General features: G+C 47.9%; 1 long non-coding RNA gene and 1 other non-coding gene across 3 annotated transcripts in view; one reads left to right on the forward strand and one right to left on the reverse strand.

The window, feature by feature from the left end:
- The window catches only part of LOC129382506 (uncharacterized), a 51,232-nt gene extending 43,985 nt beyond the window's left edge, over positions 1–7,247 (forward strand). Inside the window, exons 3-4 of one of the 2 annotated variants that reach the window (XR_011895169.1) lie at positions 5,769–5,820; positions 6,917–7,247. This is a non-coding gene — a long non-coding RNA (uncharacterized lncRNA). Of the gene's footprint in view, positions 1–5,768; positions 6,617–6,916 lie in introns of those variants that run through there. The other variant, XR_008610599.2, reaches the window with a different exon arrangement.
- A 5,610-nt stretch (positions 7,248–12,857) lies between these two features.
- TRNAT-CGU (transfer RNA threonine (anticodon CGU)) lies at positions 12,858–12,930 on the reverse strand. Its single transcript has one exon. It is a non-coding gene; the product is annotated as a tRNA-Thr (tRNA).
- Between the last annotated feature and the right edge of the window lie 360 nt (positions 12,931–13,290).

The raw sequence follows: 13,290 nt of genomic DNA on the forward strand, positions 1-13,290 counted from the left end.
TTTCTGAAGCGAAACTTACGGAAAAAGGTTATTAATTAAATTATATGCGTATACTATTGCGTTTTTATTCATCCCGCGCAACGTGTAATCACATGTAACGTATACCACCGCGCAGGTCGCGTCAACTGAATCTGGCGTGCACGCAACCACGGAGCGTTGGCTTACGAACCCAAAGGCCGCGGGGCCAATGTTACTTCCTCGCGAGACATCGTTCCCTCGGTTAAAAGCTCCGCTCACGTCGCCAGCTTCGACGAGTCGCTCCCGCAGAAAGGCTAGCGCGCGCGCGCGCGTGAGCGCCGAGAGAAGAAATTCAATCGATTCAGCACGCCTCTTGGCGCCGCCTTCCCCCTTTCTCTCGCCCCGTTCCTTTCCCGCTCGCTGCGGCCGCCGCTGATTTCGTTCCCATCGAACGGCCGCGCACCGGACACGACTACAGATCGTCGCCCCCGAGGCCCGTTTCCGTGAGCGAGCTTCGCCACCAGTCTGTCTACGCGCACCCTTGCACACAAACGAAAGTCCCAAAGCGCGCGCACACACACACTTTAACGTTGCGCTCGCAACACCTTTCCTGGTGCTGCAGCGGTGCTGTGAAGGAAGGGGATCGAGTTGTGTCGTCACGAAATCATTATCATCATATTCTCCTCCTCCTCCTCCTCCTTCTTCATCGTCATCATCGTCATCATCGTCATCGTCGTCATCATGATCCATGGCCACTGTCATAGCTCCTGCAGGACGTCTACACACGCTTTTGCACACAAACGAAAATCCCAAAGCGCGCGCGCACACACTTTAACCGGGCGCTCGCAACATCTTTCCCGGTGCTGCAGCGCTGATGGAAAGGAAGGGGATCGAGTTGTGTCGTCACGAAATCATCATCATCAGTATCATCATAATCATCGTCGTCATCATCCACGTCCACTGCCATAGCCCACAGTAGAACGGAGCCAGTTCCCAACAATGCTAAGTTATACGCAGTCTAAATTGTGTCGGCTGACTCCGTCGTGCGTTTGCACAGTTTCCTAATGTCGTCCCACTACCTGATCCTCTGTAAGCTCTTGTAAGCTTATAATGTTCTCTTAAGTTTCTATAAGCATCCATGGCTGCTTTTTATTTTCCCTGGGCACCCCCCTAATGCTACTCGTGGTCACTCTGATAGTCCTTACTCTATACCACGTATTAAATGACGCCCCCGCTCCCCCCCCCCCCCCCCCCCTCGTTAAGTTTTCATCTCTGTTATTTATCCTACATTGCGGTCGATCTTCCACTGCATAAAATGAAAGGACGTGACAACTTTAATCGAAAAGCAAGCGAGCAACAAGCAGAAAAAGAAGAAAAGAAGCCTTACGCGAAGCACAACACAAAGTGCAAGACCCGCACAATCTTTACAAAGCGCCATTTAATCCTGTTTCTATTCCAGAGGCAAATGGGCTGGGCTGCGTAATTGAATTTCTGCGTGGCTAAGCCTCAATTAAACGACAGGCACGTGAATTATCTATGCGCAGTTCTCGGCGATTGTAAAGGGACACTCAGAGCGAGCTGCTGCCGCAACTGTGCGTTTCTACATGACACGAAAGGGCGAGAGCTCAAATGTCTCTATTCGGGCTCTTTCGTATACATGCCCACCCGACGCTGCTCGAAGTCATACACGCTAAGAAAAGTTTACACCCTTTGGAGTGTATGTTTGCCACACAACAATAATCGTCATCTTTCTTGCCCGCATTTGCTTTCTTGAAAACGCTGCGCTCGTTACTTTCCTGTCGGGAATGCTATGTCATGCTCATAACGCGCAAGCCGTTCGTTACTGGAAAGTACTGGGCTCGCCGCGTTAACGAACGGAAACGCGGGCCAGACAGATGACGATTATCGTTGTGTGGCAAATATACACCCCAAAGGGTGCAACTGTTTTTACACTCTAAGAAAAGTTTACACCCTTTGGAGTGCCCCTTCTGCCACACAACGATAATCGTCATCTGCCTTGATGCGTTTCCTTTCTTTAACGCTGCGAGCCCGGTACTTTCCTGTCGGGAATGCTATCATGCTGATAACGCACATGCCGTTCGTTACTGGAAAGTACCGGGCTCGCAACGTTAAAGAAAGGAAACGCAAGCAGGGCAGGTGACGATTATCGTTGTGTGGAAGAGATACACCCGAAAGGGTGTAAAATTTTCTTAGAGTGTAGAGTGTACGGTGGTCGCCGGCGGAGCGAAAAAGACGCCGGCCGCCGAGCGGTCCGTGCATCGCGTTTCAGTCGCTGAGCGCTGTACACCCTAAAAAAGTTTACACCCTTTGGGGTGTATCTCTGCCACACAACGATAATCGTCATCTGCCCTGCTTGCGTTTCCTTTCTTGAAAACGGCGCGCCCGCTACTTTCCTGTCGGCAATGCTATGTCATGCTGATAACGCGCATGCCGTTCGTTGCTGGGGGGTACCGGGCTCGCAGCGTTAAAGAAAGGAAATGAGGACAAGACCTATGACGTTTATTGTTGTGTGGCAAGATACGACTCAAAGGGTGTAAACTGTTCTTATAGTGTACGCATAGCTAATATTGTCGATGAGATAATGACAACGATGACGACAACAACAACAACAAGAACAACTACAACAACAACAACAATACTGCCGATAGCACTGTGCATCTGAGAGCAAACGTTGGTATAGATTAGATTTCATTGCTGAGATTAAGATCAGTGAGTGGGGGTTTGTCACGTACGTGCACTGAGGCGTTGAACAGATAACCGCGGTGTTAACTATTAGAATTAGAGTATGTTGGTGCCGTGGGAAGCGGCGATACGTTCGAGGGCGGCTGAGAATTAGATGAGAAAGGCGATGAGACTTTGGGAAATGCGGGCTTGGGCTATAGCTGGTGTATAAGAAGATGCAGATCGAAAGCGACCGAAACCTTGCTAACTTCTTCCAATTACTTCGTAAATTGTTTTTTTTTTTTATGTCGACGCGCGGTTTATATGGTATCATTACAACAAAAAATGCAACGTAACCTAAATTTCTGGTACACATACACAAATACCCTAGAAAGTGGCAGAGGGTACACAGCCGTCGCAGTAGCTCAAACGGGTATAGGACATCGCATGCGTATAATGCGGAAGATATTGTATAATGCGGTAAGTTGTCTTATCGTCCGCTTTCATTTACGATTATTATTATTATTATTATTATTATTATTATTATTATTATTATTATTATTATTATTATTATTATATAAAAACAGAAAAAAATATCCATACGCCTTCATTTGCTTTACTGTCTGTTAGCTTCAAGTAGTGGTGACTAATAAAAAAAATCGAGCCCCTCTTCTGGAGAGATAAGCAACTGTTGCACGCGTCAGTACATAACTTGGAGACTAATATAAGAAGAAAGCTTTATTGTGTGACGAAGGTGACAGGCGACGACATTGCTGCACGTGCCCTCTATACCGTACCGTCCTCTCCTGCGCTGGTACACGCGTTCATATGTAATTTGGCCTTTGTCGGCTCGTAGTAATTTAAGCCGGCATTTTCTCAAGCTTAAATTGGTAACATACTTATTGACAGACTAGTCGGAGAGCTCGTTGAACTCCGTTTAATACGAAAGTGAATGTACCACGCAGTTGTCTCGTATATAGGGCCACAAATTGTCTGCGCCCCATAAAATAGCGCAGGAAACAACAACAGAAGTTTGAAGAATTTTTTAAAGAATTTGTATCGCTGCAATAATACGGCTTTGCAGATGGAACTTAAATACGTTTTTTCGTTTTTTATTTTTATTTTGAAGACGGCTGATATAGACTGCAAAAGTGAGAGAAAAAAAAAAAGGAAGTGTCGGAAGAGGTACAACACTTCGATTACAACGCTACATTTAACGTAAGGAAAGCGTGATTAGATTTGGGACGCAGTTCTTGTTTCCAACAGTGTTACGGATATTTGAAATGTATTACAATACGCACATAAGCATTGCGTTCCAGGACCCGTGGCGAACACGGTCGTGCAGAGTAATTAATCGCGGCGCATTGATGTACCGAAATCGCGTTTCATGAATGCAAATATCATAAAACCGGCGAACTCCTCCCCTCAGTCCCAAGAATGTGTGGTGAAAGCAAGCAAGCAAGAAATAAAGAAAAAAGAAAGAAGGAAGTAGAGACATAGATAGATAGATAGATAGATAGATAGATAGATAGATAGATAGATAGATAGATAGATAGATAGATAGATAGATAGATAGATAGATAGATAGATAGATAGATAGATAGATCGGAACACGTACCAGAATAATTTTGTAAGTGACTCGGTGAAAGCGCAACGACTCCAAAATTCATATCCATAGTAAGCGGCCTGGCCTTTTGCCTCTAGCCGGCCCCGCTGCTTAAGCCGCTCTGCATCAGGTGCCGCTTATTTCTTAACCATGGTACGAGAGGAGATGGTGAGCGCGGCGCGCGGCGCGATGCATTTTGAGTGACGGTGTCTCCGAAGCGTATACGAGATGCAATCTATACCAAATGTGGGTATATGTACCACGCACGCGCGTATACTTTGGCCATATCGTATGCCTTCGTTGCCAACGGAGTGTATACGCGGGGACATGCGGATTCACCGCGGTATGAACGAAGTTGCCTCCCAAACCCTGTGCATATATACGAAAACAACACGTACACGAGGCTTTCGGAAACGGGCCGCTTATACATCGCCGCTACTGCGCTCCCGGCGCGACCTACATACACGCAAGGGCGAAAGAGGCTTCTGCTTACAAGGAAATACAGAGAGAGAGAGAGAGAGAGAGAGAGAGAGAGAGAGAGAGAGAGAGAGAGCGCTTGAGCAGAGGCATTTTTGCCTGAACCGACGCGCGTTGCGCCATGGAGGAAAGGCACCACGTGTGGAGCATGGACAAAGAAAAAGAAAGAGAACTGAAAAATGGTCGTTGAGGCTAGAGACGCTCGTTCGTCTCCTATACGTATGTATACATCACGCTCGTAAGCGCCTGTGTGCCTGCGTATGCATGTTTTCCACGCGTTCGCGTGCATGCATGCGCATGTACGTGTCTCGATCGCGTTGTGTATGTGTGTGTGTGTGTGTGTGTGTGTGTGTGTGTGTGTGTGTGTGTGTGTGTGTGTGTGTGTGTGTGTGTGTGTGTGTGTGTGTGTGTGTGTGTGTGTGTGTGTGTGTGTGTGTGTGTGTGTGTGTGTGTGTGTACATGTGTGTGCGTATGTGTGCGTACGCATGGGTTTGTATGTGTTCGTGCTCATTTATTTGCATGCTCACTCTTGAGGGGTATCCGTACGCGTGCTTGAGTGTGCGTTTCTGTGTGGCTTTGTGCGTGTGCATCTGTCTGCGCGTGTGCGTCTGTGTGACTGTGCTTCGTGCGCGCGTGCTTACCGTATTTGCATGCTTATAGAGCTCCGTGCGTAAGCGCGTGCACTTATTTGCCCATGCGCTCGCATATGTGTTTATGTCTTGCTACGTGCGTGTGTGTCGTGAAGAGCGTGCGTTGGTGATGCGCGCAACGTCGCGGTACAGATAAACTGGCGTTCTATGTAGTCTCCTTCCGCAACTTTCAAGAAAACGTTTCGGGCATGATAATGCGTGGAAGGAGCATAGTATTCCGCGGCAGATTATGGCGACGCATATACTTTGGAATTGTTAGAAAAAGGAGACTAATTAAGACCGGATTCTGTCAATGAAATTCGAATGCGATTCTGTAAAAAACAAAAGAGAGAGAGAGAGAGAGAGAGAAGACGAAGTACTCCAGCTTAAAAATGATTCTTTTCTTTTTCTTTTAGTGTCACTTCAGAAGACAGAAGAAGCTCATCAACATCATCGACGCTGATTCGTGTACGTCTCTTCAATCAATCAAGCGCACGCAGAACGATTTTTCCGGATCGCTGGTCTACTTGTCGGAAAACACGCACCTCTTATAGATCACATCGATTTCGTATAAGCGAGTTTCCTACACATGTATACCCCTTCTCATCAACCGTGTATACGGTGCAGCGAAAAATATACAGGCCGCGCCAGCCAGTCGGAAACGAGACCAGAGGAAAGGGCTCCTGCGATTCGTCCGGCCACTGATTGCAACCCACGCTACGCTGTCCGAATATGAGAGCGTCACGTAGTGAACACTACAGCACGCAACGGGCTAGCACCCGCTCCGTTCTCTGGAAAGCTGCAGCCAGCTTTATAGTTCCCGATTGCAACGATACGTGCCCTATAGCCTCCACTTCGCTGCACGGAATTGGTTAAAAACGAAGTGCGGATCCGAGTTCCCATCGCTCAATATGCGCGAAAAAGCAGCGGCACTCGCCAAACCAAGCCGCTCGCGAGCGCCAGCGATCCCGCATATTCGTTCGCGCGCACACATCAAAGCCGACGTGCGGTCTACACCGGCCGCAACGAGCGAACGCGATCCGGTGCCGTCGAGATAGGGTTGACGTAATAATATGCAGATGGGAGCGATCGCATGCGCGGGACCTAGGGCTTCCGAGAACACGTGCTACACACGCGGGCTATATAGTGATGGTATATAGCATGCGAGGTTCTTAGAATTTCATATTGACTCGTATGTATAAGGGCGCGGTCGAAGGAACGGCTGCACGCCCTCTCGCCGCTCGCGTTTTTTTTTCTTTTTTTTTTTTTTTTTCCTTCGGGAGTAGTCGACGTAATTTGCCGGCCGCGAAGTTCACTTACACGCGCGACGAGGCAGGCAGCCGTCGTGGAGGCAATCGCGGAGAAACGCATTCCCATGTGGCACGGCTTTATCGCGAGTTGTGTATCCCACGCCATATCCACGCACTTGTCCGGCCGATTGGAACGCACAGCGGCCACGCTTTGAACGGGCCACATGCGTGCATGACACCTAACGAAATCGATACCTATAGTAACACGCGCACACACGACCGTACAATTGACAGTGGGAAGCTTTGCTGTTCAGTGTCGACTCTGCGGGGACCAGCAGCTTGATCTGGTCGGGAGAGCACGTCGGGTGGCTACGTATCATGGGGTCCTGGACCGAGGGCTCCAACCACGACCGAGTGCGACCCGCGGGGAGCGTCCCGGTGCGATGTTGTGGATTGGATTGGATTTCCTTCTTCGATGGCGCGTACCCACTGCGGGGGATTGGCCAAGATTTGGATGGTATCAGGGTGATTTTGGTGGCACGATTTTGTGCCAATAAAGTTTATCGCTTTCTCTTTCTCTCTCAACGAAGTGTAGCTTTTCGAATACTACTCACTTCTGGCTGAATGTATGCACGACAGTGGTTATTAGAGAAAAATAACTCCGCAGTGACTGTAATGCTCGTTATATATATATATTCTAAGCATTTCCTAGCTTAGTTGTATTGACAACGAGCATTACAGTCACTGCGGAGTTATTTTTCTCTAATAACCACTGTCCGTGCATACATTCAGCCAGAAGTGAGTAGTATTCGACAAGCTACACTACACACACACACACACACACACACACACACACACACACACACACACACACACACACACACACACACACACACACACACACATATATATATATATATATATATATATTTGCACACTGTACTGATTGATTGGTTGGATGATTTATTGATTGCCCGGTCGGTCGGTCGGGTTTACCGAATAGAAGCAAATCGGGGGTTAATTAATTCTGGCCGCTGAGGGTTCTTCAGCGTGAACCAAAAGATCATTACCCAAGCGGTTTCTTTTTGTTTTTGTTTTACTGTGGGCCCGTCAAAATGCCTGCACTGCGGCTTGGAAACGAACCCTAACCTCATGGCCAGCAACAGCCTCATCAGTCGCAGAGTAACGTTCCCAAAATGAACATGCTTCGTGAAATCAGCGCTTCTGTGCATAGCACAGGCACCTGTTTCTGAACCTACATATGTAGTAGACATTTGTTCTTTCGCGTGGAATCTTTCGGCTATCTGTAGTCAATAATGATGTTCCCTCCTTAGGCTGGGTGCAAATTTGCTATCGAAATTTATGTGTATATTTGTTTTTGTCTAATTGGTGAACCTGATTACGCTTATTTCGATACAGTAATGTACTTCCTTTCCTTTTTTTTTTATGGCAGTGGGGTATATTCGGTATATTCAGTTCTACATCTCGAAGCGCGCTTCGTTTGTTCAAATATTGAAGTATGAGTCGATTTTGAGAATTTCGCAATGAAATACCTTTATGTACTTTTTGCAACTATGAAGTTACATTCTCTTACCCGAGAAATGTCGATAGGGTCATCTTGAATCGCTTCTCATTTCGTGCGTATTGAGCCATTCCTCAGAAAAAAAGAAGTGGAGGCAATTTTGCCGGCCTAACGTATAAAAGAAAGAAAGAAAGAAAGAAAGAAAGAAAGAAAGAAAGAAAGAAAGAAAGAAAACGGCCACAGTATATATAAGTGAAACGGAGCATAATAATCTAAAAACGATACACACGCTCGCGTACATGCTGACGTAGAAGCTGGCAGAACATTCTAAAGCTGCTCTAATGCGTCTCGCAATTTCTTTCTCGAATTCCACACGTAATCTGTCGGGCGCGAAGTTAGGAGCAAAGCATTACGCGAAATACGGTACTCTTTCGACCCGCTAGATTACGCTCCCGTATGCGCGTACTTGGGAAACGCTGGTCGGTTCTTTTAAGCTGCTCTAATGCCGCATGTACACCGCGCTCTTCCTTTATAATTCTACTGGTGATTGTCCGTCCTGGGTCTTTCTTCCACTTCTCGTTTCATGGATATGGTCATTATAGAGGAATAGCCTTTTCGATAATGAGATCACATTCACTTGCACGCATAGCCATTCACTGGAACTCAACTCATTAAACTGCACGAGTCGAGCTTGAGCATTCGTTAAAGTCAATTTCTTTTCTCTCTACATCCTCCGCGGCAGCCTATAGTGCATAAGGCATGCAGCAGCTGAGCTCGAGGTCGCGGGTACGATACCGGTCGCGGCATGGCCACATTTCGTTGAGGGCGAAATGCAAAAGAACCGTCGTGTATAGTTAGATCTTTAGGCGCACCTTAAAGAACCCCAGGTGCCCAAGTTTATCCCGAGCTCCCCCGCTATTCGGCCTCCTAATCACATCGTGGTTTTAAAACGTAAGACTACAAATAAATAAATAAATAAATAAATAAATAAATAAATAAATAAATAAATAAATAAATAAATAAATAAATAAATTTAAAGAACACGAGTTTTTAGAAGTAGCCTAAAACTAGCCAACCTAAGCAGCAGGAGATCACACTCTGTGATACTCCATGTGGATATTAGAGACGCGTTGGAACGACGACTTGGTACCAACTTACACATTAAACATCCCGTAAATCAGAAATACGATACATAGACAAGTGGACACTATTTTTCGTCATACACTACAAAAGAAAATAATAATAAAAGGAAAGATGAAGTAGAAGGGAAAAAAAACAAGCCATTCTACTCTGTAAAGGCGGTTGACTAGCGGGCGGAGCTGTTTGGCACACGAAACTGAGGTTACGCATAATTTTGAACAAAGGTAGGAACTCATTTCTTGTCTTGATGGGTGGTCATCGTGACGAAAGGTACAGACTCTCATTTATTGCCTTGATCGGTGGTCATTATTGCACTCGCCGCTGCAATCACATTCTTTGATAATGTCAAATCTATGCACGTACGCCGCTGGGTGGTTGGTTCGGCCGGATCGGTGTGGCATTGCAAGGGATATGTCTGCAACACGGAACGCGTAAACCGCTCCCTTTTCGGTTTCGACAGATCCACATTGAAATCACCGACGACGACAACAGGGGTCGCGTCATCACAGCTGATTCACGCAAAGTGAGTAGCCATGAACTTACGGGACTATGAGTGATTGCATTTTTTGCTTGCTTACGGGGGTACGAGACATTGCTCACGGGGGTACGAGCCATTGATGCGGACAGTTTTCGGCAGGCTGTTCTGCATGTTGTATGCGAGATTGGAAAGAATTTAAGCACTGTTCGCTTCACTTTGCTGACTGCTTGTAGGCTCTACCTTACGGGGCTATCAGCCATTGCATATTTTGCTTGCTTAGGGGAGTATGAATGCTTATGTGGGTATGAGCCATTGATGGTGATAGCTTTTGTTCGCGGAGAACAAAAATGCACGGAACCCTAGCCATACACAGCTTCGCTGTAAAAAAGAGACTGTTCACGCGAAATCCACTTACTCAATCGTACTATAGAGTTCTTGAACACCCGGTAGTGATTTTAAAAGTATTCTAGCAGTAAAGAAGGCGAAAATTTCGCATCAGGCAGTCTCTAAGAGTGACCGCTTTGGCGGGAAGTATATACAGCCAAAGCCTATATGTATGTAAACTCTGCGAGTGTGTATATGTGTGCGTGTGCTTGCGAGCTACGCGAGAGCGCGTGTGTGTTATGTCCGTTTGCGTTCTTTCTAACTTCCTGTTACTGGATCTGCCTCACAAATTCGACACTGACCCCTGGCGGGAGGCTGTTGACTCACGTCGTTGCATCCTGCCAATAGCAATATGTTCCTCATCGGCCACGGCGGTGTCACGCGGCATTACGCCAGCGCCCGGGACACTGAACTATTGCATCCTGCTTCGGCCGCTGCACATTCGGCGTGTCGGCCGGTGTGCCGTGTATAGGACGAGGAATGGCGCGTATACGTGCTACGTGCGCGTGACAACCGCGCGACCTGCTGCAAGGTTCGGCAAGGTTGTCAGGGCCGGCTCTCGAAGGTTGAGTCCAAGGGTATCCGCTCCGCGCGGTGCCCCCCCCCACAGCGAGGGAAAGCAGGGGCTATTGGAGATAGCGTCGGCTCGCTGTAATTCCTGTAATTTGTTCGCGCAGTTGCGGTGCCGGACACCGCTGTCACTCAAGAACGACCGGACGACCTGTGGTGCGCTAACGGTTTTCGTTCGAGCAACTAATGGAAAAGGGAACAAAACAAAAACAAAAAATACGCAGGGAAACTTGCATTTGAGCGCTTGCATGCGTGCGTGCGTGTGTGTTTGTGAGAGAACAATGAGTAGGTGAAGTAGCAATAGGATGTTCGGTGCTTTCCTTTTTCTTTTCGTTTTCGATAAGGAAAAAAAAGAAAACTAAAGTTTCTCGGCGTAAAATTACGACTGATAGAACTTGAGTTGGCAAGTTCAGGGTCGGCATAATGTAAGTATCCAAGCTTCGCTCGACTCTATTCCCTTATCAGTCACCGTTCACGGCCGACCGATCCTGCCTGGGATCGGCCGGCCGTGAACGGTGGACCATACAAAAGGAATATAATTGAGCAAAAGCGATCCCTCACATTATGCCGACCCAAGTCTTTCGTGCGCGCTTTGCCGCTGACGCAATACGCTATAGACACCAAAAACTTGGAAACCACGGCCATCAGCGAAAAATTAGAAAGTTATTCTAGCACATGCAGCTCCTCAATGCGGAATATTGCTTCTATGCATTGCGTTGGTCGAACGTGCAGGCGTACGTAGGCTGTGTCGCTTAATTTCATCCGGCATATGCCCAAGCTGCGAAGAAAAACAATGTTCCGGCACCTTCGGTATCCAAAATTTTGTTGCACCGAGACGAACTTGCGATAGCCTGAATCGCCTCAGTGCTCTCTGTGGCTCCGTGTGAGGGAATGATCAATCGACACAAGAACAGAAGGCTGAACATAAAAACACGAGAAACTCAAGAAGAGAAACAGAGTCAACCACGAAAGAAGACAAGAATGTGCAGAGACGTGCTATATTTCTTTTCTTTTTTTGACGGCTCACCGAAGTAAAACCGCAACTTGACTGCGCATTTCCACCTGAGTGGGCGATACCAGGGAATGCAGCGTTTCTGACGCTGTCCTGACGTGGTGCGCCAGCTCCCCCAACAAGACAAATGCCGCAGTAATACAGAGACTGGAATTAATTAACAGTGGGCGAGCGAGGAGGTGCAAGTCTCGGCTATGGAGCCAAATGTTCCAACGAGGTGACTTCCCGACGCCTCCCCTTTCCAGACGACGACAGGTCCTCTTGTCGAAACGTTGACTCCGCGGCCGAGGCTTCCACCGAGCTCTCCTAGAGTTTCAAGTCCTCTCGTGACGCGAGAGCTTGCGGTGTTCCTTACTTTCACATCAATCAAGCCAAGCGGTGGGAGGACCACCCGGGTTTAACTCTGGCGGCCGCGTACAGAGCGACAGGGCTGCTTCGTGCAGCTGGCAGTCTGTCTGAAGGATGAGGCGCGGACGCGTAGACAATCCGATCTCTCTCTCTCTCTCTCTCTCTCTCTCGCCTCTTCTCTTTTACATTTCCCTTCGCTCGCCACCCACGCGGAGCGCATGAGAGTGTTACTTCACGCCTCCTCACCCTTTGTTTCTCTCTCTGTCTTTATCGACCGGTTCCGGGAGACCACGACGCGTCACAAACGCGCAGCTCACGCGACTGCGGCTCAGCGCGCGTCTGGCGCAACAGCACCGGTAGAAGACCGGGCGATACTTGCCCAGTCGCTGTGCAACCTTAACTGACGCAAGGTAGTGTTATTGATTTCAACCATGTTTAGGTGGTCTGGGAGAGGGTGTCGCAGAACATTGCCCGTAGCTGCGGCAAGTGTTCGCTACATGGGTGAAATTCAGATGCCTGTCGTCATTTGGCAATTCGTAGCCTGGTTGCTCGCACCGCTTGCAAACATCTTCTCTCGCATCTCACATGCGTTGCAGCGCTGGTAGTATGTCGACGAGAACGCGACTAACACTCACACTCACAATCCCATGAGATCTTCATCGAATGACACGGGCTTTACATCATATCATGAGAAGCCAACAAACACTGACACCAAGGACAACATAGGGGAAATTACTTGTACTTACTAACTGAATTAAAGAAACCATAAATTAATAGAATGAAAGTGGATGAGAAACAACTTGCCGCAGGTGGGGAACGATCCCACGTCTTCGCATTACGCGTGCGACGCTCTAACCAATTGAGCTACAGCGGCGCGGTTTCCCCAAATACCTTCTTGGGTATTTATGTGTTACTACTAGAACTAACCTTGGGAGTGTTAGCCAGCGCCACCACTCACAAACCTTCCGCAGGCGCCCTTCCTGCCATTTGCATGCTTCATGCGACATTGTCGATGCTGAAGTTACTGCACCTGGCTTTACCGTTGGCGTTGCGGTAGAACACACGCGCACACGCACGCACATGCACACACGCACACACGCACACACGCACGCACGCACGCACACCGGTGGCGTAGCTCTTTTTTTATGTCTGATCTTACTGTTTAGATTCATTGGGGTCCGAGTGAAGAAGAATGTGTATGCTGTGAAGTATATCACTTGGTAAGTTCTCTGTC

Source organism: Dermacentor andersoni, chromosome 6 (assembly GCF_023375885.2).
Source record: "Dermacentor andersoni chromosome 6, qqDerAnde1_hic_scaffold, whole genome shotgun sequence".
Taxonomy (NCBI): domain Eukaryota; kingdom Metazoa; phylum Arthropoda; class Arachnida; order Ixodida; family Ixodidae; genus Dermacentor; species Dermacentor andersoni.